The sequence below is a fragment of the Myodes glareolus genome, chromosome 4 (genome assembly GCF_982192425.1).
Source record: "Myodes glareolus chromosome 4, mMyoGla1.1, whole genome shotgun sequence".
NCBI classification, from domain to species: Eukaryota; Metazoa; Chordata; class Mammalia; order Rodentia; family Cricetidae; genus Myodes; species Myodes glareolus.
This window is the reverse complement of record NC_142029.1, coordinates 77108577-77134719: the sequence shown is the minus strand read 5'-3', so window position 1 is coordinate 77134719 and position 26143 is coordinate 77108577. Positions and strand designations below refer to the sequence as shown.

The 26143-nt window shown below is 42.4% G+C and overlaps 1 protein-coding gene and 1 pseudogene across 1 annotated transcript in view; one reads left to right on the top strand and one right to left on the bottom strand.

The window, feature by feature from the left end:
- Nucleotides 1–26143, bottom strand: part of Nxpe4 (neurexophilin and PC-esterase domain family member 4) — a 244425-nt gene that overhangs the window by 105305 nt on the left and 112977 nt on the right. The gene's annotated exons all lie outside the window — the stretch shown is intronic.
- On the top strand, nt 13680–15077 carry LOC146894479 (small ribosomal subunit protein uS5 pseudogene; annotated as a pseudogene).

Genomic DNA, 26143 nt, shown 5'->3' with positions numbered 1-26143 from the left:
CTGAGGTCTCCCTTAGCCTGTTCTCTTGGTCTTCTCTCCTGGTTTGCTCTCTTGGTGCTCTCTCTTAATCCCCTCGGTATTGTAGCAAGCTCTTGGTCCCTCTTAAGTCTGAGCAAGCTGTGATTCAGAGTTCCACTGAGGTTGTAGGAGGATAGGCAGGTTTGGGGGTTGGGTGTGGCTAGTAGTTTGGATGGCAGCTAGATGGGTTTGGGTTTGGGAGGATCCTAGTTGCCTATCCCATGAATTCTTAGACTTGGTATCTTGATTATTTCCTAGAATTCCTGGAAATTACAATCATTTTTTTTTCTTTTTGATGTTCAAATTTAGTATTTCCTTAGCTGTTTTCTCTATCCCCAGTATTCTTTCTTTTGCTTGGTCAGTGCTTTAGGTGACAGTTGATGTGATTTTTAAATTCATTTTCATTTCAGTATTTCTGCTTTTCTGTCCAAAAAAAAATCTCAATTTCATTTCTGATTTTTTTTTCTTTCATTGCTGACCTTCTCATCAATATTGCTGATGGTCTCATCTATTTTTCTGACTTTTTTCTTTATGGTAATGACTTTCCCCTTGGGCCTGAGTTGAATCCATCCACATATTTGTATGCTGTTTGGGACCACTGAGGATATTTATCAGAAAACTTTAAAAATCTCCATCTGGCATTTTACCTTCTTTGGCATCTTTGAGTTCAGTAGCTGGGGAGTGAAGACCTCTTAGAGAAGTTTTCTATAGCCTCTCATTGTTATGTTTCTTATGTGTTTGTGTTGTGATCTGCTCATCTGCTGATTTGACCATCTCTTCCAAGTGTGTGTGTGTGTGTGTGTGTGTGTGTGTGTGTGTGTATTATTGAGTAACCCAGAAGGCTCAGTTCTCAAGCCCATTCTAGAAGGAAACAAATCCCTACAATATCAATAGGGGTACTGTAGAAGGTATTAGGGGGTTAAACAATATTTCAGGCGAGTGCGGAAATCATAATAGTGAAGGGGGAGACACAGGAGAAGTGGGGTTAAATAAAGGAAGGAGAGAGAAGAGTGGGGAAGATTGCTGCGGAGAAGAAAAGGAAAGAGCAAAATAGTAGAAAACAAGGGCTTCCCAATAATGAAAAAAGTTCAAATACAAACTCTGAGAAATAAAAAGAAGTGGATGAAAAAGAAAATCACAAGTATTTAAAAGTAAGGTAAAGTCAAAGCACTACTTTTTGTGAGGGAAGGAGAGGGAGGAACAGGAAGGTAAAAACTAGCCAAGGAAGGGGAAAATATAGTATTACCAATAGTAGAAAAAAGTGTATCCATAATTAGATGAATGCATAAAAAGAATAACCACGAAAATCATAGAAATGACAAAGTAGAAAAGCACGAAAGTACGAGAAATGAAGATTCTAAATGCCCACACCTTCTCTGCTTCGTAGCCAGGCATAGCCAGCTCACCTGTGCAACTGAATCTCCTACTTCGATTTCTCTAGCTTACGTAAGAATAATGATGGTAATAGTAATGGAACTGAGTGGTTGTTATGTATTGTGGTTGGGGTCTATTTGACTCCTTCTGGAGATGGTAGTGAGAAGTGTTGGCCTTCAGCCTTTGTTTTCTTTAGTGATTGGAGTGAGAGTAAACACTCTCACAGACTTTAGTGAGAACAAACACTCTCGTTGAGACACCAGACTTCACCCCACTCTTAAACATTAGCTTATTCAGACACTCCTATAAGTGCTTTGGCCAGTGTCAATTTTATGATGGACAATTTGACACAAAACCCTGAAGTTAAGTTTTGCTTTTTACAGTTAAATAACAAGGTTTCAATATGGCTTTGGTTCGCTGTCTTATTGTTTCTGAATTAGTCCACAACAATGAGCAACCCTCATAATCTACCTGATGTTGGCTGACTGTGGATCTTGTTTTGGAGGAATATTGGGCTGCTTTTTCTGGGACAGGAACAAATGCTCATTCACTCCAGATAGATAGGGCACCAATGATACAGCAAACAAATGTTCTACCCAAGTTTAGTTTGGGAAGCCAATGAATTTAATGAATTTACTTATGGGATCTTGGTTAAGGGGTTACTTACATAGCCAGAGTGAGGGGTTACAGGAGCCCAGATGAAGGGTTACCTATAGAAGCCCCGATTAGGGGGTTACTTACAGGGGCTTGGGTGAAGGGTTACAGGAACCCATGTGAACCTCCTAAAGCTGCATCATCAAAAAGTCCCACTTCACAATGGTAATAGTCTCCTGAAAGCTGTATAAATGCAACCTCCCTTCAGTTAACCTTCACTTGTTATATATATTCAAATAGCTCCTGATCAGGGGCGTGGGGGGGTGCTGCAAGAGGGAGGGAGTGGTTGGGATCTCTGGTGAAGTTCTAATGACTTTCCCCCTGTCCTCACTGTGAGGAAGCATCTACAGGCCTGATCTTGTGCAGGGCTCCTGGTTGTAAACCACAGGTGCCCCTTTAAGACAGTTACAGTCACGCTATGCCTGGAGGACAGTGGCCCACAATAGGAGAATTGTCTTTTCAATTAGCAAAAGAACATAAATTTTCACTAGAAGCAGAAGAATTCTTTTTCAAAGAATTAATTAAAAAATACAAATGAAGCCAAAGACTGCTGTTTCATAAATTCAGTGAATTTAGAGTTCCTTCTCTCCCTCTCTTTTTCCTTCCTTTCTTCTTTCTTCCTTCCTTCCCTCCCTCTTTCCCTCCCTCCCTTCCTTCTTCCTTTCCCCTTCCTTCTTTCCTTTATTCCACGCTTTTCTTTATCCTCTTTCTTCTTCCTCTCCCTCCATTCTCCCCCTCAGTTTGTCTGTATTTTTCTTCCCTTTCTTTTAAAGAGTATACAGATTGCAAGTGTCAGAATGCAGCACACCCGCCCCCTCCTAAGTTGTGTGTACATTGTAAAATGGTCCTGAGGCTGTTATATGCTTGCTTTGGATTTCCTTATTCTCTCTCCATCCCTGCAGTGTCTAGCTGACATTTATTGCAGTCTTTCCCTCCTTTCCTGTCCATAATATCATAAACATTTCTTTTTTCCCCTGCAAGGCATCTCTTAGTTTACCTCCGTTCTGATTGCTTTCAGGCTTTCAGTAGGCGGTGGGTGCTTTTATGTGCAATGCTTAATCCTCTTTTATGAAGGGAGATTTTGGGGTAAGAACCAAGAGACTCTCTTAAAACTGAGAATCCCAAAAACCATTGATTAGCAGCAACAGCTGTTAAGCACCGCCACTACCTTATTTATCATTGCAGACAGCTAGTATTGACATTTTATGATCTGAATGTTTGTGGGCTCCCAAGCTTGGCCAGTTGAACCCTAATTGGAAGGCGATGGTATTATGATGTCTTGCCTTTTGGAACATGGTTGGTCACGACATCAGGACTCAGGGACGGGATCTGTATCCTTATGAAAGGAGTGGTCCTCAGCCCCATCTCACCACTGTGCACCTGCATCCAAAATGTTGAAGCAGAATCTGATGGCCTTCATATTTAAGTTCTTGTGAGGACCAGGGGAGGATGGCCATAGATGAATCAGAAAGAAGGCTCTCAGTTGGCCCCAAGCCTAGGACCTTGACTCTGGAGTGCCCAGTCTCTGGACTTGTGAGCGAGCAGTCCATTTGCATTTCCTGTGAATCACCTCACCTAAGTTCTGTGTTAGGAGCCTGACTGGACAGAGGGACACGTATGTGGCTGTAAGTACTATCGGTGTGAACCACCTTTTTCTCTTTAATTACTTCTCAGGAATATGAAACTTTGCTAATGGAGATCTTCTAACAGCAATGTTGCAGTCAACAAATATGAAAAGAATGAGAAAAAGCACAGTATATTTCGTAGCTCCTTAACTCAAAGTTGTTAATCCAACATAATCAACATTAATAGAAGCTAAAGTAATTACACGTGCCACAGGGTGCTATTAACTACAGATTACTTCCTGGCTGTGAGAGGAGAGGGTATCTACATAAGAAGGGAGTCAGGCAGGCTGCCACAACCTATTGATAGATCCACTTGACATCTTTGAAATGGGTCCATCTTGCCACTGTGTACCTTCTGGAGTGAAATTCTCTCTCTCTCTCTCTCTCTCTCTCTCTCTCTCTCTCTCTCTCTCTCTCTTTCTGGTTTTTTTTTTTCAAGACAAGGTTTCTCTGTGTATTTCTGGCTGTCCTAGAACTCACTCTTTAGACCAGGCTGGTCTCGAACTCACAGAGATCTGCCTGTCTTTGTTTCCCTGAGTGCTGGGATTAAAGGTGTGTGCCACCATTGCCCGCTTGAGTGAAGTACTATCCAAACTTTTGAACTGGAATTTGACAGCTTTAAGACTAAATTCCTATTTTACAGGAAACTTAGGAGGTAAAGAAAGATGTTACATAATACCATGAAAAAAGAATAAGAAAAACTTAGGATGTGGGATATTCTGAAGCACAAGGAAATCTCTGGAGGTGAGGGATATACTTATAATCGTAACTGTGGTGATAGATCATTCTTAGTGTTGACTTACATCCAAACTCATCAACTTGTACAAATTAAGCATGAACAGTTTTGTATATATAAGTTATAACTCAATAAAGCTGTTAAAACAGATACTTGAGAGATATCCAGTTACTGGAATAGGACCTGCTTTGAACTTGAAAAAGATGTTTTGGAGAAAGTTGGAAAAAGCTGAATATTATAACTAAATCAGTATGTGTGTGTATGGTATTACATAAAGTTCTTTCACGATATATTCTGATCATGTTTTCCCTATCTTCACTTTCTCCTAGATCCTCCCCACCTCCCTGCCCACCTAATTTTATGTTCTCACTCTCAAATCAAATAAACAATAACAAAATTCAAGAAACAAACAAACAACACTCCCCTAAAAGACGAAAAAGAAAATCACAACAAAAAGCAAAAGGCCGATAAGACAAAAAATGTCCACCCAAAAGAGAAATGAAGCAATCAGTCCCACAAAAATATCACTGAGCTTGTTAGTATTGGCCAGCTATTCTTGGGTGCGGGTCCGTGCCCGGAAGTGTGGTTGGTAGACCTAGAGAGACTCCATTGGAGAAAACGGATTTTCTCTTTGCCAATGGCTATCAATTTCAGATGGTTTCTTGGCTAGGGAGGGCAGCCTGTGTCCACTCCCTATCTCAGCACTGGGATCCTGTTTAGCTTAGACCTATGCAGCCCTGTGTGTGCTGCCACACACAGTCTCTGTGTGTTCATGTGTCCATCAGTCCTACTGCGTCTGGAAGACACTCTTTCCTGGGAGGCTTCCATCATCTCTGACTCCTACAGTCTTTCTACCCCTTCCTCTACAGAGGTGGTTGAGGGCAGGGGTTGGATGGAAACATCTCATTTAGGACTGGGTGCCCGAAGTCTCTCACTCTTTGCACATTATTCAATTGTCGGTCTCTATGTTAGTTCCCATCTACTGCAAGAAGCTTTTCTGGATTGTAAGAACAGCAGCAAATCGTGGTTAATGCAGAGGCTCATGGTGATCCAGGTGCTGAGAGCAAGTGAACTGACAACAGTTCACCAGCAAACGGGACACTCCTATCCCCCTCACCTAGGCTTTGGAAACAGTGTGGAAGAGGGGGGTGAAAGGACCCCAGAGCTGAGCGGAAGAGAAGGGGGCTGTTTTGGCTGGACCACAGCCGTGGCACTCATGAACTCACAACAGATGTTGTTTCTTACCTAAGAGCTGCACAAGATGAAGCCAACAAGCATCTGGTCACGGATGGGGATGAGCTCATGAAGCCCTACCCCCTCGGGGGAGTTAATGGCCGGCAAGGGCTGCTGTGAGAGAGGAAGTTCTTGTTTTCAGTGATGTAGCCACTGGTGTGTGCTAACGCTGTGGTGGATAGCTTCACACTCATACCCATGGGAGTGGCCCTGCTTAAAACCAGCGGGTCACAAAGCAAGTGGTCATGAAAGTGGATCGGGAGTTGAGGGGAAAAGGAAGAGATAAGTGGAGGTGGGAACGGAAGAGTGGAGGTGGTGGAGGAATGAGTGTGACCAGAACGTACTGGACATACGTAGGACATTGTCTAAGAACAAATACATACATAGAACACTGTCTAAGAACAAATATATAGGATGTTGTCTAAGAACAAACTAAAAAAAAGAGTTGGGGCTGGAAGGTGGTTAAGAATGCTTTCTGCTCTTCTAGAGGATCCACGTTCAGTGTCCAGAACCAACACTGGGATTATCAAAATCACAGGGCATGTGTGTGTGTGTGTGTGTGTGTGTGTGTGTGTGCGCGCGCGCGCGCGCGTGCACATTTAAAAAATACATCTTTTAAAAAAGAGTTATCAAATTGGGGTGGCATATGTAGATCAATTATAAGTAATTGCCTAGCTGGCACATACAATCCACTGTGTTGAATCCCTAGCATGCATTTGTATGTACATATGTATGTATGTATGTACACAAATCTCCACTGGAGAGAGAAACAGCTTATTCAACTTGTGTGACCTATGTAATGGTCATAGGATACTTTTTTCTTTGCCAATAAACAAACATGTTTTTTTTTAAAGACTGGCATTGTCCTGTGTAAGATTTAAGAAGAAAAAAAGATATATGTGTATTCTTTTTTGAATCCACCAAGAGGAAATTGCTTTATTACAAGCATATTAAAATATATAAAGAAATCACAGTAAGACATTGCTTTTGGCTTTTTTCATTCATGTTGTTTTATGACAAAACTCTAAAATAAAGGTATATGTATTCATTTGAAGGTAAAGCACAATTAAAAAAAATATTTTAGCCAAAATGAAATAAGTAGAGGAATTTAACCCAACGGTAATTGTTACAATAGATATCTGGCTTTATTATGTTGTGTTGCCTATTGGTTATAGATACGCTTGAAAATGGTAGAAAATAAAAACTGAAAAGTGTGTGAGGGTGTGGGATTCTTGTGACATAAGAAAATGGGCAGCCAGGTGCTGGCACACACCTTTAATCCCAGCACTTGGGAGGCAGAGACAGGCAGACCTCTGTGAGTTTGAAGGTCAGCCTGGTCTACAGAGCAAGTTTCAGGTCAGATAGGGCTATTACACAGAGAAACCCTGTCTTGAAAACAAAAGAAAGAAAAAAGAAAGACAGGAAGGAAGGAAGGAAGGAAGGAAGGAAGGAAGGAAGGAAGGAAAGAGAGGGAGGGAAGGAGGGAGGAAGGAAGGGAGGGAAGAAGGGAAGAAAGAAAGAAGGAAGGAAGGGGGCAAAGTTACTTCCCATCTTTGCTGCTTTCCTATAGGTCAGAAATGTGCGTGCGTGCGTGCAGGGGGCTGAAGGACTTCCCAATGGCACTGTGAAGGCAGGTGCAGATCGTTAGCAGTGTGCTCACTTGTGTTTGCGAATCCAAGGCTAGAAAAACTGTCACAAATAGTTTCTATTTTACAATAAAGTAAATGATATATCTTCATCACAAAAATAAGTTCAAATGCAGGAGAACGGTACTGTGCAGGGAATACCTTGTCTGTCCAGGCCTTCTGAAGAGCTAATCAATCCTGTTTTATCTTTACTTTTGATGTTTTTGAGCCAGGGAGGGTCTCACTGTTAGAGTCCAAGATGGCCTTGACCTCACTGGCCCAGGCTGGCTTTGAACTTTCTCTGATCCTCCTTCCTCAGTCTCCTGGATTACAGGCATCAGCTACCACCCCAGACTTTGTCTCTGAGTTAGTTCGTTATAAATTCAATTCCATGCCTCCGTCTACTTATTGATCATAGTAACACTGGAGGGAGTCCCTGAGTGGCTGTTGGGAAAGAGGAGGAGTCTCCATCCTACACCTCTCCGTATAGTGAAGTTCTCCCTTGTATTATTACGTTTGGTATCTCTACTGTCTTTACGAGCCTCAGATGGTGTGGTGGTTTAAAAGGGAGTAGCACTCTTAAGGGGTATGAGTTTGATGGAGCAGCTGTGGCCTTGGTGGAAGAAGTATCACTGTGGAGGCAGGCTTTGAGGTCTCATACATGCTTAAGACACTGCCAAGTGTCTTAGACCACTTCCTGTTGCCTACACGTCAAGAAGTAGGATACCCAGCTGCTTCTGCAGCACCGTGCCTACTTGCATGCCACCATATCAATCACCCGTGTCAATTCTCCTTCCACCATGCAGAGCTTGGGACTGAGCTTGGGTTCTTGGTTACAGGCTTGGAGGCAAGTACCTGCACCCACTGAGCCATGCCCTGGGCCCATGTTATTTGTATTTGTTTTCGAACACAGCATTGCCAGATTTTCATCACTTTTTCATTACCTTTTGCCCCCTCCACTTGAGCAACGCTTTGTCATATCCAGAGGCCCAGCTCTCAGAGGACCATACCAAATGAAGAGATGAGTTTTTTTGTTTTTTGTTTTTTTCTTTTCCTCTCATTGCCATATTTTAAGCAACCTTGAGTGTGTTCGTCAGAACCTTTCCATCTAACATTGCACCTGATCTTAAACAAAAGTTGCTTGTGATTGTCCTCTGTGGGTGCTCGTGAATGCAGCTGTCTGCCTTCTGTCTCTCTGCCTCGCCCACCCTTGTCTTTGGGTTAATGATTACTGACAAGTGAGGGTTACAGGGCAGCTTGGAGGGGTGCTGATGTGGCCTCTGCAGCTTTATTGTATCCTCTGAGTAATATTGTCTTCTGAAATTCTTCCTTCCTGGTGTTCTCAAAGCTAATGGTCCTCCGGGTGCCCGTGATGGTGCTAGGCTTGTGGAGAAGCAGGGAGAATAATGTCTCTACAGCTCTCTGCCATTTTATTGTATTTTAACAGAGAGGCAGGCTTCTTGAACCTATGATGCACAGAGATGTATTGTATGCATTAGCTATATTGGCGATCTAGCTCAGACAGCTAGACTTCCTTACTGCATTCAGTGTTGTCATGCAATCATAGAATTTACAGTTAGAATGGGCAGCAAAGAATCATCTATTTTAACGTTGGCTATGATACCATGTCCCCATTGAGAGTCATGATTTTCAAACTTTAGCATACTTTATAGTCATATAGAGAGTTTTCCAACAAGTGGGTCACAGGGTGTCCCCCATTTTAGACGTGACATGAGAGGCTGTAATACTCAATCATATCTTATCATCTCCAGCAGGGCTCTGAGAGTTCCCTATTTGTTCCTCTTCTTGTTAATCCCAAACCAAGCACAAGCACAGCACACAGCTGTTGCCCATGATGAAACAAAGCTCAGCATCATGGTCACGTTAGTAGGCTTTCCAGTCACAAAAGTTTTAAACAAACTCACACCCTTAGCAGGAGACCCAAAGGATAACACGTGTTATCTTTAAAGCCATGTACTCTTCCTCCTTTCCGTCATTTCCTATTGTCTGGTGGAGCTGTTGCGTCTGTGCCTTCTGGCAGTCTCTTATCAGCACCCGGACCCTCTCTGTGACCTGTCAGTAAGTCAGTTGTGTGAATTCAAAGCCTCCTTGGTTCTCACCTGGCGCTCATTGGCACCTCTTCCTGCCCCCAACAGGCTCTCCAAATGAGCCCACATCTCGGTTTATGGTCACTCTGGACAGAAAGACCTCAAGATCAGATTAGAAAGAAACTAACAATAAAAATTACAACCAAGTGCTTCTCGCAAGCCATGACAGCAAATCCCCAGCTGCTTTCACCTGACAAAGCTTTGCCTCCATGGACAGGCATTTTAGCTGTGCAGAGGACTGTATTCACAGATACCTTTTGGGAAGAAATATATATTTTTAAAGAACATTTTGGAAGATCCTCAGATACCACTTGTTATTCTACTCTCCAGCTCCCATAATGAGAGAAGTCAGATGGCATTTGAATCGCCTCTTACTGGCTACATCCATTATCTGTCTTTTCTGACTGCTTCCCACACCCTCTCGTTTCCCGTGGTGCACGAGAGGTTTACTTTAACTGTATCCTCTCCAAGTCTCTGTAAATCTATACTTGTAGGACGTTCTCTGTGTCTAGGGTAGTTACGTTATTTATTTATTTTTAGCCGTCTGCATGCACGTGTGTCTGTGTGGGGGTTAGTGCATGCACATGGCACCCATGGAAGCCAGAAGGGAGTGACAGGTCCTCTGGAGCTGGAGTTCTAGGAAGCTGTGAGTTGTCTTATGTGGGTGTTTGGAACTCAAGTGTGGTCCTCTGCAAGAACACTATATACTCTTAACCACTGAGCCATTTCAATATAAGCTGTGTTTTTGATGATATTTCATTTATTCTCTCTATTCCTCTTCTGGAGCTCTTTTTAACTAGTTTTATTGATGTCTGTCAGTTATCAGTTCAAAAAAAAATCTCCGTTATCTTCATTCTATCATTGCACGTAAGGCCCACTGAACAGGAGGGAAATTATGCCTGGTATCAAAAACCTAGCCAGCTTCTGGGGCTAGTAAGGTCACGGGTCTTAGAAGTGAATCTGCTACAATACCAGCACAATACCCAGCTGAATCCTAAATCTCATCCTTATCCCCACAGACAACTGTAGCGATCACATTCCAAAAGCTTCTCTTTACAATAAATGGAGACCTTTGCAGGAAACCATAGCTGGACACAGTCTGGAGGTCAACAGGTCTTGTGGACCCCAACCCTAGTAGAGACATCTACATCACGGCTCCTGAATCTGTGGCTCAGGGAACATCGAGAAAGAGGAAGCAGAAAGAGTGTACGAACCAGAGGGTCAGGAAAATAGTCTCTCCCAGAAATATCTGTCTAAATAAGACCCAAAGAATGGAAATGTCAACAGACATACTGATGTGGAAGAGGGAAAATCTCATGGGGTCACACTCCTGGAAAAAGAACTATAGGCAACCAATGACTGCTGAGGGAGAGAGAATTAGCTTCTTCCAGGGATGAATCCCCTGAGTGGTTAGCCAATACAAAGTGGCCAGTCTTGAACCACACACACACACACACACACACACACACACACACACACACACACACCAAAAACATAGCCAGCAACTTGTATTTACATACTGTATACCTTTCTTTTCTGGATCACTCTCCACGTTTGTTTTTTGAGACAGAATTTCAAATGTATGTAATAATAATAATTGAAGAAAACAAGGCTATAAATTTGAGAATGGAAGGGACAGTGTATAGATTAATGACAGGGGACATGGGAGGCTCTGAAGGGAGGAGAGGGAAGGGGAGAAATTATGTTATTGCACTTTAATTAAAAATTACTATTACCTTTATGGTAAAACTGATGTATCATACCAAATCATACAAAGAACAAAACAAAATAAGACATTTAGTGTGTGTGTGTGTGTGTGTGTGTGTGTGTGTGTGCATGCAAGCCATGGCATGTGTGTGGCAGTCAGAGGCCAACTTGTAGGAATCAGTTTGTCCCTTCCACCATGTGGGCTGTAGGGCTTGAACTCAGGTGGCCTGGCTCGGTGGCAAACACCTTAACCTGCTCAGTCATCTCAATGGCACCTGTGTTCAGTGCCCCCCCTTTTTAAAATGAAACCAAGCTCTAAATTTTCTATTTGAAATAGTTTCTATTTCTGTCCTGGTATTTTCTATTTCATGTACTATAAGCATACTTTTCCTTTCCATAATTCTGAACTATTTGAAGTCTACTCATTTCGATATCTGAGTCACTCTTTCCCCAGGGGACATCTTTGTTGCCGTGGGAATGGATCACTCTTTCCTGTTTCTAAAAACACAAAAAGAAATAAAAACAAGCAATGGCACTAAAAAAAATCCTGTGGGCAGAGATGGGTGAAGTACAAGTGTGCAGCTAGTAAAGAAGCCCACGGATGGATGCTCAGCTAGCCAATGGGGAAGTGGAAGTTAGAACAGCAAGTACAAACCACTGCGCGCTGATAAGAACGGCTGAAACTGATAAAGAGAAGCTTGAGAAAGAGGAAGAATGGGAAGAAATGGGGGTGGCGGGGAGATGGCTTTTAGAGAGGATTGCTTTACACACCACTCATTGAAACTGGAAAATAGTTTGGTAGCTTGTTGTTTTCTTTCTCTTTTGTGTATGTGTGTTTATGTACTTGTTAACACTTCTCATATGAACACATATAGAAGCCAGATGTTGTCTGGTGTCTTCCCTTGATCACTCTCCACCTTTAAGTTTTGAGACAGGGTCTCTCATTGAACCAGATGTTCATTGATTCGACTAGGTTGGCTGGCCAAATAGCTTCTTTCTTTGTGTACCCCTCCAGTGCTGAGGTTATAGTATACCAATATGCCCTACATTTTATGTAGGTTTTTGAACTCCAACCTCATGTCCTCATGCCTTGTGGAGCAGGCACTATACCAACTGAGCCATCTCCCCAGCCCCTTGAGGTTTCTTGCAAAGCCAAATATTCCATTAAGCATACACACTGGCAATTGTATGGTAAGGTATTCATCTCAAAAAAAGGAAAATATATTCTCACAAAACTCTATATATGAGAGTTCATTATCAGCTTTATTGGTAATAACCCCTAACTGAAAGAATTGTAGATATTCTTAGGTGGGTGAAGGGATAAACTCACTGCTGTACATTCATTCCAGAGGTTAGAACTCAGTAATGAAAACAGACTAGCTACCACTACACACAAACTTGGGGAAATCACCATAGAATTGTATAGATTGAAAAAAAACCAAACAAACCCAGAAGATCTTAAAAACTCACACATGATATAGTTTTATTTGTATAACACTCCTGAGATGGCAAAATTATTAAAATGGAGAATAGACAAGAGGTTGTTTTAGTAGATATGCAAACAATCACATTTTCAGTTATATGAAACTGAAAACACACATGTGCACACACATACACAAACATGTACAAGTAAAATTGGACAAATATGTGGTGTGGGAGGATCTTCTTTCTATGTGTTGCTTTCATTGGTTAAATAAATAGACTGCCTTGGCCTTTTGATAGGACAGCAGCTTAGATAGGCGAAGTAGACAGAACAGAATGCTGGAAGAAAGGAGACAGAGACAGAGAGCCGCCTGCCCTGAAGCTACCAGGTCAGACATGCTGGATCTTTCCTGGTAAGCCATGAGCTCATGGTGACATATAGATTATTACAAATGGCTTGAATCAAGATGTGAGAGTTAGTCAATAAGAGGCTAGAACTAGTGGGCCAGGCAGTGTTTAAATGAATACAGTTTCCGTGTAATTATTTCAGGTGTAAACTAGCCCGGCAGCGGAAACGCAGCCTGCTCCACATTACAACAAATACGGAGTTAAGATTGGTACAATGTCTCTCTGTCAGGATCCTGTGTATAAAATATATCACCGTGGCTGGATGAGAAATACATGGAGTCTCTGTTTTATTTACTACAACAGCATGTGGGAAGGTAGAGGGGTCCATGGAAGACCCATCACCATGTGGTCGCTTCACTCTCTGAAATACCTGCTAACTGACCAAGTCTCCTAGACCAAGTCATAATGTTTATCCTATTATTATTTTTCAGAGTTCTTCTTTCAGGCAAACTGTATTTAGATACAACTTATACATAACAATAACTTTGAAATCACATAATTAAATGCATCTTGACAAAAGTATTACTAATAATCTCCACACGAGGCAGCTCCCACAATCAGTATTTCCTTATCTCACTAGCACTCAGTTACCGGCCTCGCGATGAAGATAGATTTTGTGATACCACACTATTGTGTGATTTAGAGGTTTGTTAAATGGTGATTCCATCTTGGAGGGGCCACCATGCAGCCTCTCCTTCTGCCCAGTCCTCCCTCTCCTACATTCTTACCGGTGTCGATTCCAGGAGAAGCTCCCAAGAAGTCTCGCTCGCATCTGAATTTGCTACCTTGGAAACCTAACCCACAACACTGACGTGCTATAGATTTGTTTTCAAGCATCAAAGTTTCAAGATTTGATAGTTTATCTCCCCAATGGTCCCTGCGCGGGAGCGGGAGGCTTCTGACGCTGCTGGTGAGTCATACGATCTTTTACTGATTGGCTTAGCGGACTGAGGTTAGGTTACCCCATGTGAACCCTTGGAGGAGGTGGAAGGATGTTGTCCTGCAAGCTTCAAGGAGGCCAGCAGCTTCTCCCAGCACACTATACTTTACTCCAAGCCCGGCCAACGGATCAACCAACCACAGGCCAAAGACTCGGAAACTGTGAACCATTTCTTTCTTATAGTCTGCTTACCTCAACTGTTAGTCGCAGCCACAGAAAGCTGACTAATTCCCAGGGTGTGTTAATCTTGATTCATCCCGATCTTTTATCCCATCCAGGAGCCATTGTGTCAGCTCAGGCTGAAGAGTAGTCTTTCTCCAATCTTTCAAATATTCTCTTAAAAACCTAGGAGTACTTCTTCTTCAGGGAAACACCAAATGGCGGATGACACTGGGGCAGCAGGGGGAACTTGAGGACCCGGTGGCCCAGGATTAGGAGGCTGGAGCAGCTTCCTTGGAGGATTCCGCAGCCGTTTTAGGGGCCAGCGGTGGTCGAGGCCGCAGGGCTTGTGGAGGTAAACCCAACAGCAAGGAGTGGATCCCCATCACCAAGCTGGGCTGCCTGGGTAAGGACATGAAGATCAAGTCCCTGGAGGAGATCTACCTGTTCTCCCTGCCCATTAAGGAGTCCAAGATTATTGATGTTTTTTTCCCGGGCGCATCCCCCAGGGATGAAGTTCAGGGATCATGTCAGTGCAGAAACAGGCTGGTCAGTGGACCAGGTACAAGGCTTTCGTTGCTAATGGCGACTACAATGGTCACATTGGTCTTGGTGTTAAGTGCTCAAAGGAGGTAACCACTGCCATCCGAGGGGCCACCATCTCAGTCAAGCTTTCCATTGTTCCTGGTAGAACAAGACTGGTAAGCCCCACACTGTTCCATGCAAAGTGACGGCACCACTGTGGCTCTGGTTGGTACACCCCATTCCTGCCCCCGGAGGCACTGGCACTGTCTCTGCTTCTGTGCCCAAGAAGCTGCTGCTGCTGGCTGGTATTGATGACTGCTACACACCAGCCAGGGGCTGCACTGCCACCTTGGACAACTTTGCCAAGGCTTCCTTTGATGCCGTCTCCAAGACCTACAGCTATCTGACCCCCAAAATATCTGCAGAGAGACTGTGTTCACCAAGTCTCACCTGGAATGCACTGACCATCTTGTGATGTCCTCTGAGGCCAGGCTCCAGCTGTGGCCACCACATAAGGGTTTTCATACAAGAAGAATAAAGTGAATTAAGTCTGTTAAAAACAACAACAACAACAAAACTAAGAGTAACATCTTTGTTTTGCTTTTTATGATTCTCCCACTGGATAGATTTCAAAGTAGCTAGATCAATTTCCCTTTTTCTGTTAATTGTGTTTTTATTCTCTCAAGAAATTCTTAGCTTGCTAGTTTGGTTTAATTCATTCACATAAAGCCTATCAGTTATATCAGTAATGTTCATGACATTTTATTTGTATTTTAATAAATAAAGCTTGCCTGAGGATCAGAAAAGTAAAACAGTCACATTGGTCAGCCGTACAGACCAGGCAATGACACACACCTTTAATCCCAGGAGCCACACTAGGTTGCCATAGAAACCAGGTGGTAGTGATGCACGCTTTTAATTCCAGAACTAGAGAGGAATATAAAATGGGGGGAAACAGCTCTCAGTCACAGTCTCATTCTTAGATTACTGGAGGCAGGACTGGCATTTTGGACTGAGGTAGAGGTAAGAGCCAGTGGCTGCTTTGCTTTTCTGACCTTCAGGTCGAACCCTTATTTCTGTCTCTGAACTTTTATTAATCATGCTTCCCAGTAAGACCTTTACAGCCGGCACTGCCCACATACTTTACTCATTTCTTATCTAACTAATTTTCTGTTCTTTCTTTTAATTCTGTTCAAAGTAATCTGTTGAGTTCAGCGTACGGATTTCCATAGTGACAGGTGTTTCTTGCTTATGTATTTGTTTTATGTAAGAATATCTCTATTCTATTTAATTTTCCTAGTCTATTTTTAAAAAGCGCTCGTGAAGAGATAAAGGAGTGGATCAATCCTACCTCAAGTGATTGTGGAAATGGAAACTTCCACAAGGTGTTTGATAACTGACATTTTCAGGGGCACAGGTGTTCTGCTTCTCTGGGCTTTGTAATTGAACAATACACCACCCTTCCTTTCTTGCTCTGGTAATGTCACTGGTCATGGCTCAGAGACCCAGAGACTTTTGCCAACACTAGGTATGTGGCTAATGATTTACTTTCTCATACACCGTTTACCTACTAAAAACTCCAGTTTCTACACTGGTCACCTTTAAAGCCATAGCTCCCAATAGGTGGTGAAAAGAGTTCACGATCTCTAGTTTGTTTAGAGAGTTGGTTATATCTGTCCTGTGTTATTTGTATCCTTCTGATCTAGCTAATTCAGTAAGTTTAGTGGCTTCCCTGACAAACAAAACACCTGTCCCAAGCAGTTGCTGGTAGCTACTGAACATTTTTCTCTTCCTGTACTTAGAGGCCTTTGCTTAGGATTTCTGAATGCAGGGTGAGGTTATCCAGCATGTTCAAAATAATCTCCTCTGAAAGGTCTGCCAATCTGATCTGCATTTCTGAGAACAAAAAGGGTTATCTTTTTATTCTCTACTGCTGGATCTTCTCAAATCCACACCTTAGTAATAGTTTTAATCTCCCAATGTTTTTTTTACAGAACAGTTTCTGATACCTTATCAACGAATATTTTTTCCTCTCACATAAGTCAAGTTTATGTATCCCATACCTACTCAGCGGTGATGTGAATGTGGGCAGATCACATCACCTCTCCTGAGCCTGGGTCCCTCGGTGGCAAAGTATCGAGGCTCAGGTCATATCCATTTCATATCAATAACACAGGACCGAAGTGAGGTAACAATTGCACAAATCTTGGATTGATATTTGGGGAACAGCAGATATTATGGATGTCCATAATTAAATGATCATCACCACCATCACCACCATCATTAACTTCTTTATTATCACCACCACCATCTTCCTTATTGTCCTCGTCATTTTCGTCCTCATTTTCATCATCATTCTCATGCACAGCGGCAAATACTTTACCCAACGTAGTGGAAAAACATGTAGCAGGCATTTATGGGGAGGCTTCTAGAAGAGGAAATTAGGCAGAGCACACTGGCCGAAGCCTTTGTTCGAAACACCGTTTCTATCTACTGAAACTTGAGCTGAGCATTCCTCCGTGGGCACCGTGGGCCAATTTGTGGTGCTGCTGGACAGAAGTCTTCTAAAACCTGCTTACTGCGTTCTTTCTCTGCCAGTGATAACCTGCCAACCTCTGAGTGCTAGCAATTTACAAGGTATTGATTTCTCTGACTTTTGCACTCCTTCCTAGAACACACACGCACACACACACACACACACACACACACACACACACACACACAAACACACGTTGTAAAACTTGTTTCTTCCCTTATACAATTGGATTTCTCTTATTTTCTGTGTTCTGACAATAGTCCAATTTCGATCTTTGCCCTAGAATTTTAGCACTCTGTTTTCCTTTAAACCAGTTCTTTCAGTGCTAATATCAGCTAATACCCTGAACTCATCTCTACTGATATTAGTGATACCCCAATCCCTTCGCCACGGGCATCATCTGCTGCGTAAGCCTGTCTTCTTCAATACTGACTAAGGCTTCAAATCTCCTTCACAGAGAGTGAGGTAGAAATGTCTTTGGGACACTGACTGGTATTAACAATGAAAGAGTTACCAGAGAAAGAAACATTGCAACACATTTTTATAGCAAAGATTAAAATAGTTTTAATAAGGCATTAAAGGTCAGTTTAAGATGCAATTTATAAATATTCTAGGCAACCTGGACCAGCAGGTCATTCTTCAGTAACAGGGTCCTGAAAGAAAAGGGCCAGGAGATTGACAATCAGGAGACAGATACGTTTGAGACTGGGAGGTCTTGCATAAACTGTAGCATGTGCCTGGCAAGTTTATTAAGAAGTACAGCATCTTATATTGTATTTTCAGGGAAGAAGTGGGCCGAGGTCAGCAGAAAGTATACAATGGGGTGATATCAGTGAGCTAATAAAACAACATTGCACAGAGGGAAACAGGTATCTCGAGAGAGAGCATTACACAGGGGCTTGGGACTGATAACCATAGCCTCATGTGGAGGGAAGGGTTGGGTTCTCATAATCTGAAGTTTGCAGTGCCAAGACCCTGGCACCAGGCCATTACTGGCTCGGTCAAGCATATACCTGGTTTTGAGAAGCAGCTGTGCCTCTCCGTCAGGGCCCCAGGGAAAAGCTCCCAAGGTCCTGGCCCCAGGCTGTTAGTCGATCAGTCAAGCATGTTCCTATGAGAAGGAGCTATGATTCTTCTCCATACTTAAGGGTCATAGGGAAGCCTTGGATTAGCGCAGACCTCAACACTTGGTTGTTACAAAGGGTAAGTCAATCTGCTGAACACTCTCTGTGAGTGGTCCCTGTCTTGATGCTAAACCGTCCAGGAAGCAGTTTCTACCCTTATTTTCATTCTCTGGATGAGAGAAAAAAAAAAGAAAATAGACTTAACTGAGTAATTCAGGACTCATAACCTTTGACGTGAATAGACATTATCTATTCACTGGGGAACATGGTGCAATACTGCAACAGAAGTGGATTCCCAGCCCAGTTGCCTTCTCCCCTGCTCTCAGCCTGTCTCAAACACTTGTTTCAGTACAGTACACAGTGCGGGGTGAGGAAGACTCGAACCTCTTGGACCTACACCCCTGGGCTAGTCAAACATTGCTCAGCTGTCTGCACTGTCTGAGGAAAAGCTGATGGGTGAAGTAAAGCCCCTCAAGCTTCTTCAGTGAGTTCGCTCCCAGATTCTTTGCTCCAACAGTGTCCTGGAGCTCTTGCCTGGCCTCCCAGACTCCCATCAAGATGCTTTTATCTACAATGGATGCTGTTGTGGCAAGCTGACAGTGGAAAGGCCTCCTCCCACAGTCTCGTTGATGTTCCAATGGAGTGAATCTCAAACACAGACTTCTTGCCTGTTGGTCCCATGAGTTATCTGAAGAATTAATACACCATAGCTGTAGGCAACTATGAGATTGTGTCTCGAAGGAGAGAAAGATTCTCAGTTTCATTTAGTTCTGGGGAAGCAAACAGCTCTTACAGGTTTCCACAGGGGAGAGACCAGGTCCGTGTGAGCTATCTGTGTAACTCAAGGCTACCTTGGATCTGGAGCTGCAAGAGGGAAGGGGAAGACTCAACTCTGAGAGCTGCAAGTTCTTAGCAAGCCTAGCCTATCAACTAGGAAGCAGGGTGGGGTGGGGAGAGGTCTGATTTCTGAGGGGGAAGGGCAGCTAGAGGATCCTCAAATTGTAGATCCCCAAATTGGATCTTATCAGTATGTGCACTAAGTTTCTTTAGATAAGGAAACAGGTCTGCCCTTTCTTAACTACGAATTTCAGTGTTCTGATGGTGAAGCAGAGGTCATAACTACACCCATTAGTATTAGTTTTTAAAATGTCGTGTGTCATTGTGGTCAAAACAGTAACAGACCAAATGGAAGGGTGAGAGAATGATCGAAATAAAGTGGGGAACTGCAATGAAGACATTAATCAAGAAGAGCATTTTGAATCAATTTGTTCTGTGCAGACGTCAAGAATTTAGAAAATATCTATGCACTTTTTACATTTATTACTGTAGACAGCATTGCCTACTTTCATGGATGAGGCTCAGGTGGCTTATGTGTCTTGATTGAGGCAGAAGAAATCAATAAGTAACAGGTGTAAGAGGAGTCTCAATGGTGATCCTTCATCTATCTCTCATTAATTTTAAAATATGCTGTATGGGCAAATATTTTAGACAAAATTTCTATTCATCAAGCATCAATCTTATTTACCAAAACAAGGAAAAGGGGTGCCTCTCCTCACTTCTCTATCCATGATTCTGCTTCCCTTTTTGTCCTCGGATCCCTTTGCACGTTTGGTTGGTTTTGCTGGTGTTTTGTTTTGTTTTTGCGTCAGGCTCAGAGTATAGTCCAGGTTGGCTTGGAACCCACTATGGAGCTCAAGCCGCCTCAAACTCACAATCCTTCTGCCTCAGCCTGAGCACTAGGGTTGGAAGCGTGTGCTCCCAGACCTTGCTTCTCTAAACATGTTTTATATATGGAAATTCTCAGTCTATTAAAAATGCAAAGGAGTATTTATTATTATAATTATGAAATGGAACAGCAATTATTATGAACGCTGTTCACTTGATGCATAGAATAATTTACAAGTTCAAAATAGCTAAATAAATGAGTACAAATGAGCAGTTTTCATAAAATGAAGAGAAATTGTGTTAGGTGGATAACTTTAGGAAGTTACCCTTTCTCTACAAATAAATATTCATAAGAATTTGAAGCAGAATAATAAAATTACTGTGCCATAATTATTTATAGATTTATTCTATGTACATTAAATTAAATAAGGTTTAAGAATGTATTTAAATTTTAATTATGCAGTTCCATGTAAGCCATGCTTCTTCTTCTTCTTTTTTTTTTGCACAGTCCTGTGGGGGAGTTCTCACATCTTGTAAGTATGAATTAAGAATGTCAATCTTGTGACCTCTAGATTTTATGGAAAGGGATAACTCTAAAATTAGATATGAAAAGTAGGTAATAGGGCTGGAGAGATGGCGCCATCTGTAAGGCACTGGCTGTACAAGCAGGGAGACCTGAGTTGGATGCCTAGACCTTTAATTAAAACAAACAGGGGCTGGAGAAGGGGCTCAGCAGTTAAGAGCACTGGCTGTTGTTCTTCCCGAGGATCCAGGTTCAATTCTTAGTAGCTCCCAGCAGCTCACAACGTATAACTCTAGTTCCAGGTGACAGATCACCCTCTTCTGGCCTCTGAGGACACCAGGCACACACAGTAGTGTACAACACCCATACACGTCAAATAGAATAATAAAAATTTAAAAACAGATACACACACACACACACACACACACCAAAGCACCCCCTCCAAAAAACCCTGAGAATAATACCTGATATCCTCTAGTCTCCACATACTTATGGACACACATGTCATATAACTTTAGTATTATGTATTTAGGGGCTATGATCTAGGTGATTGGTATGTCCATTGCTACTTGAATACTGCTGTCCCCAGGCTCTCTCTCAGAACAGTGAGCACATATGTATCGGTGCACATGTGTGTATGTGTATGGAGTTTATATATGCATACATAAGGAATGTATATATATACATATATATATATATGCATATATATTTGTAAGTTAATATGGATGCATCACAGGGCTCTGTCATCACCATTCATTGCTGCTGCTCCTTCCCTACATGACCACCCTATTCACTACTTGGCATGCTTGTTGTGTGTCCCATCTGTGTGCAGGTACATGTGAGTGAACATGCCCATGAAAGACAGAAGTCTTCAGTATTGCTCCCCAGGAACCATATCCGCCACGATGCTTGTAAGGCAGAGTCTCTCACAGGCCAGGAAGTCATGATTAGGCTGGGCAGAACTGGCCCGGAAGCCCCAGGGATCTTCTTGCCTCTGCCTCCCTCGCTCTGGGATTGTAGGTGTGCTCTACCATGCCTTCCTTCTGTTTCTGAGAGCTTGAATTTAGGTTCTCATGCTTGCAAGGTGAGCATTTTACCAGCTGAACCACCTTACCAGTCCCTTTCCTTGCTATCTTTAACCAAACTCCTCTCCAGTCTGCACTTGTGCTGTGGATGTTCCCCTCTTCCTGCTGAGGAGCCACCACTGTGAGACCCCTTTCTCACTTGCCTGGCTACTGTCACCGCTGCTGTCTATCTACTGGGATCTGCGATAAGGCACCCTGTACATGGTTAACTTCTTCATCCTTCCCAGCCTTGGTCACCCTGTGCCCAGATTCTATCCCATTTCACCACAGATGTTCTTCTTGGTACACATGGGCTCTGACTTTCCATCCTGGGTTGTGCTTCCCATGTGTATTTTTCTCTGACCACCCACCAGCTCATTCACTTATGAGGAGTCTCTCTTCCCCCTCCTCTGGTTCTAACATCACTTACCCAGGAATTCCTCAGCATCCATCCTATGGACCACTTCCTCCCCGCATCACAGCTGGGATATAGGCAGCTGTCTAAAACAGAAGCCCACCTGATTCAGCTCAGATTCCATCTCCTTCCTCTGGGGACACTGAGGTTCCCCAACTCTTGTACCAGGCACAGAGATTCTCCTTCCACCTGCCTCATGGCACAAGATTCCTCTCTCCATGAAGGAAAGGAAGAGAAGGAAAAGAGAAGGCTCACAGCTCTCTTTGAGACAAATTCCTCCTATCTGTTGTGTGTCTTCGCATTTTCTGTCTCACAGTTCCTTTCTCCAGGCTACCACACTTCTGCAGACAAATGTTGCCCTTAATATCTGCCATGAGTAATTTCATACAATTGAAAAAGATTTACTGTGCAATATATCCTTAATTTGATCCCTGCCCTTAGGTAATATAATCTGCTGAGAGATTTTATTGGCATCTGCCTTAAAATTGCTTTCAGACTTAAATTTTACTATTTGGGGGTATAGAAGCAATTGGCTTTTTCAGTTCTGCAAAGAGTCAATCCTTACACATCTTCACTTCCTTTCATTTCTACTTTGAAATTGTGAAATTATTCCCTGGGCTTATTTCTTCTAAGACTGAGCCAAACATGACAAATACCGCAAAGCAAACCCTCTAACATCTTGTTTTTCCCTTGAGCTTTTGTCTCGCTCACACAACAATCCACTTCCTAAGTTACATGAGTGACAGTTTTGCTAAATACTGGGTCACCGTATGACACATGAATCATAACCTTTCTAGCTTCAGATATTAGTTTCCTTGCCAATGGCCATCTGCAAAGTCGACAGCATGTATTTTAGGTTGTGTTTTGCAAGGGCATCCAACTTTTAATAACACAAGCTGCATTAATCAGAATAAACTAATTATATTCTGATAACAAACAATCCAGAGCTTATTTTAAATTATCTTATTTCTTTTTTAATGTTCACAATAAAATCAAAGGTGGAGCTTGTGTACTTTTGTAGTACAAGTATTGGAGTCCATCCTGGGATCTATTATCTCTCGTTTGGACAACTGATTGCTTCTGAGTGTCTCAGGAGTTGATACTGGTCTATGTTCAAGCTACAAGTCTCGAACTGGCTATGTAGCTGAGGATGACATTGCATTCACCATTGTCCCACCTCCATCTCCTGAGTGCTAGGATTACAGGCCTGCACTGTCTTGCCTGATTTATGTGGAGCTTGGTATCAAACTCATGGCTCTCTACATTCTAGGCAAGCTCTCTATTGACAGACCTACATTCCCAACCCAGTTTCAGCACCTTACGGCAATAGAAGCTGATTTGTTGATTTTATTCCATGTCTTGCTCTGCTGGTGGGAATGGAGTGAAGGTTCTACTTTACATAGACATTCCTCTTAGTGACTCAAGCTATCAAAGATGTTGCTATTGAGACTGGAGATGTGGCTCAGTGGTTAAGAGTAGAATACTTGCTGCTCTTGTAGTGACCCAGGATCAATTTCCAACACCCACATGCTCACAACCATCTGTAACTCCAGTTCCATGGGATCTGATACTCTCTTTCTGGCTTCCATGGGCACCAAGTACACACATGGTGCACATATATACATGCAGGCAAAATACTCACACATGAAATAAAATGAAGAAATAATTTTTTAAAATGTTGCTATCTGCCACCTTGTCACCTGAAATTTTCTATCCCTGGTTGTTTCAGTGTTGGACAGAGATTGGAGGAGAAGGAAAAGTCTTTTTATGAGTCTTTTTAAAAGTCTTTTTGCTGCAGATTAGACTTAACATGGTTCCTTTTTTTGTCATATTTCAGTGGCCAGAATTAGTTGTATGATCCCAACTAACCACAAAGGTGTTAAAAGTATAGTCTTTCAAGCACAGTTATGGAGACAAGATTTTGACAAGTTCTCGTGATATCTTACTCTCCATGTACTTTTATTAGCAGATTTCAGTTGTAGGTCTCAGTCTACCATATGACATAATTTATGAAATGTCTTTTCTACTTATTCAAATGACATTTATGGAGTACGCATTATGTTCTAGCTGTTCTTCTATAAGCTACAGATTATACATAGTAGTAAATAAAAGCCCACTTACCCTTAAACAGATACACTCTAGATCTGTAATGTGTGAGATGGTGATAAATGCCATAGAGGAAAATTAAAGCAGAAACAATATGAATAGAATTCATAAACTTACCTATTTCAGTTGAAAATGCCTATTAACTAGCTCACTGTGGTGTGCTGAATGGCAATCCCTACATGTCCATGTCTTTATTTCTAGAACCCATGACTCTCTATGTATGGTGATTTGAAAATGGCTCCCACAGGCTCAGAGGGAGTGGTATTATTAGGAGGTATGGTCTTGTTGGAGAAGGTGTGACTTCGTTGAAGAAAGTGTGTCACTAGGGGGTGGGTTTTGAGGTCTCAAATGCTCAAGCAGGTCTAGTGCCATTCACTTCCTGCTGCTTGCCAATCTGGATGAACTTTCAGCTCCTTCTCCAGCATCATGTCTTCCTGCTTGCTGTCATACTTCCTATGGAGGCCCAAAAATGTGAGCCTATTTCCACCTTGTCTGAAGGTCAGAGAGTTGGAACTTACTTCTTTCATTCCTTCAGGGTTATTGTCTGTTTCAACCTCAAACAAAGGTCCCACCTAGAGTTTTGCTCTCTCTAGGTTATTGTCAACAGGTGTGGCTAATATCCAGACCTTGTGTTTCAGGAATAGAGAAGTAGATATGTTTCTACCTCAAACAAAAGTCTAAGAATCCAACTAGGTTCCTACTCCCTTGGGGAGATAACAATGAATTCTACCCAGGGAGTAGTTTGCCAACAGCATGTTTTGGTCTAGGGTGTGAACATGGCTTATCTTGTTCTAGCAATAAAATCTTTAACTAAGAATGTAGTAAGCAACCTTCAACTGGTGTGTTCATTTCCCTGCATCATGTTAATGAGTTTTTTTTTTTATCTTACACCTATCTTTTGGGGTCAGGGGTATTTTAAGCAAATGGAAATAAATGTAGATGATTTCAGTATTCACTGGAACTCCTTTCTGGTATTATCCCATGTTTCTGTTTTATTACTTTTACTCATGACTACATTTTTTTTTTTACTTCTAATCCCCATGCCCCTACCCTGGTAAGTGGTATTTTTGTCAAAGCTGGTCTCCGACAACTTCCCACCATGACCATAATGGATTAAATATCTGAAACTGTAAAAAGTCCCAATTAAATGCTTTCCTTTGTAAGAGTTGCTGTGGTCATGGTGTCTCTTCACAGCAATAGGAACCCTAACTGAGACACTATGTTGCCTTACATGGAAAATGAGCCTTTGAACAGGTGACTAGATGAGAGTCCATGAAATGGGATTATCTGCCATTCAGGTAGGCCCAGTGTAGTTACATAGAATAACAACAGAGTCAGATTCAGAAACAGAAGTGTGAATATGGAACCTGATAATAAGAGAACATTTGAAGGTGTCATGCCACCAGCTTTAGGAGCAGAGCAAAGGACCTAGGGTGAAGCAATATGAAAGTCCTCTAGAAAGGCAAAGCAATGAGCACCAAAGGAATGCAATGGCCCTTTTGATGTTTGACTCCTGAAATCCCTCAGCCACAGAACTATAAGATAATAAATACACATCATTTTAAGACAAAGCTTTGCCTGTCTGATTACATGAGCTGTAGGAAACTGAAGAAGTGAGGTTTGAGCAAAGAACTAAAGGGGTGAGGGAGGGAGTCAGGTAGATTTATGAGGGAGGAGCTTCGGTCAGATGAAATACAATGAAAGCTCCTGAGACAGCAATGTGACTGCCATATACATGGGGCAAAAATGGTATCAGCACAGTTGAAGCCAAGTGAAGGAGGGAGACCCTTCTGAGGAGGAGTGAGAGAAGTGACCACCAGGAGGTGGCTGGGGGGTGCTGGGGTGCTATGATGACTCTGAGTTTGACAGTAGACACTGAAGCAGCTTGCCTTGCAGATTATATTGGGGTGCTTCATCTTTTAAAGAAACTATTGCTTAAGAATCAGTGATGCAGAGAGGGGAGCATTAAGCAGACACAATGATGAGATAGATGGTAAGAAGTGGTCAGGATTCTAGTATGAAAATAGATTGTAGGAGATTAAATTATAGATTGGATAAGAGATGCGATAGAAGAATTCAGAATGACTCATAGGTTTACCGTTGGAATAGCCAGATGGAGAGAACACCATTTGCTTAGGTGAGAAAGATTGTGTGAGTCTGGAGAAGAGCAAAAGTT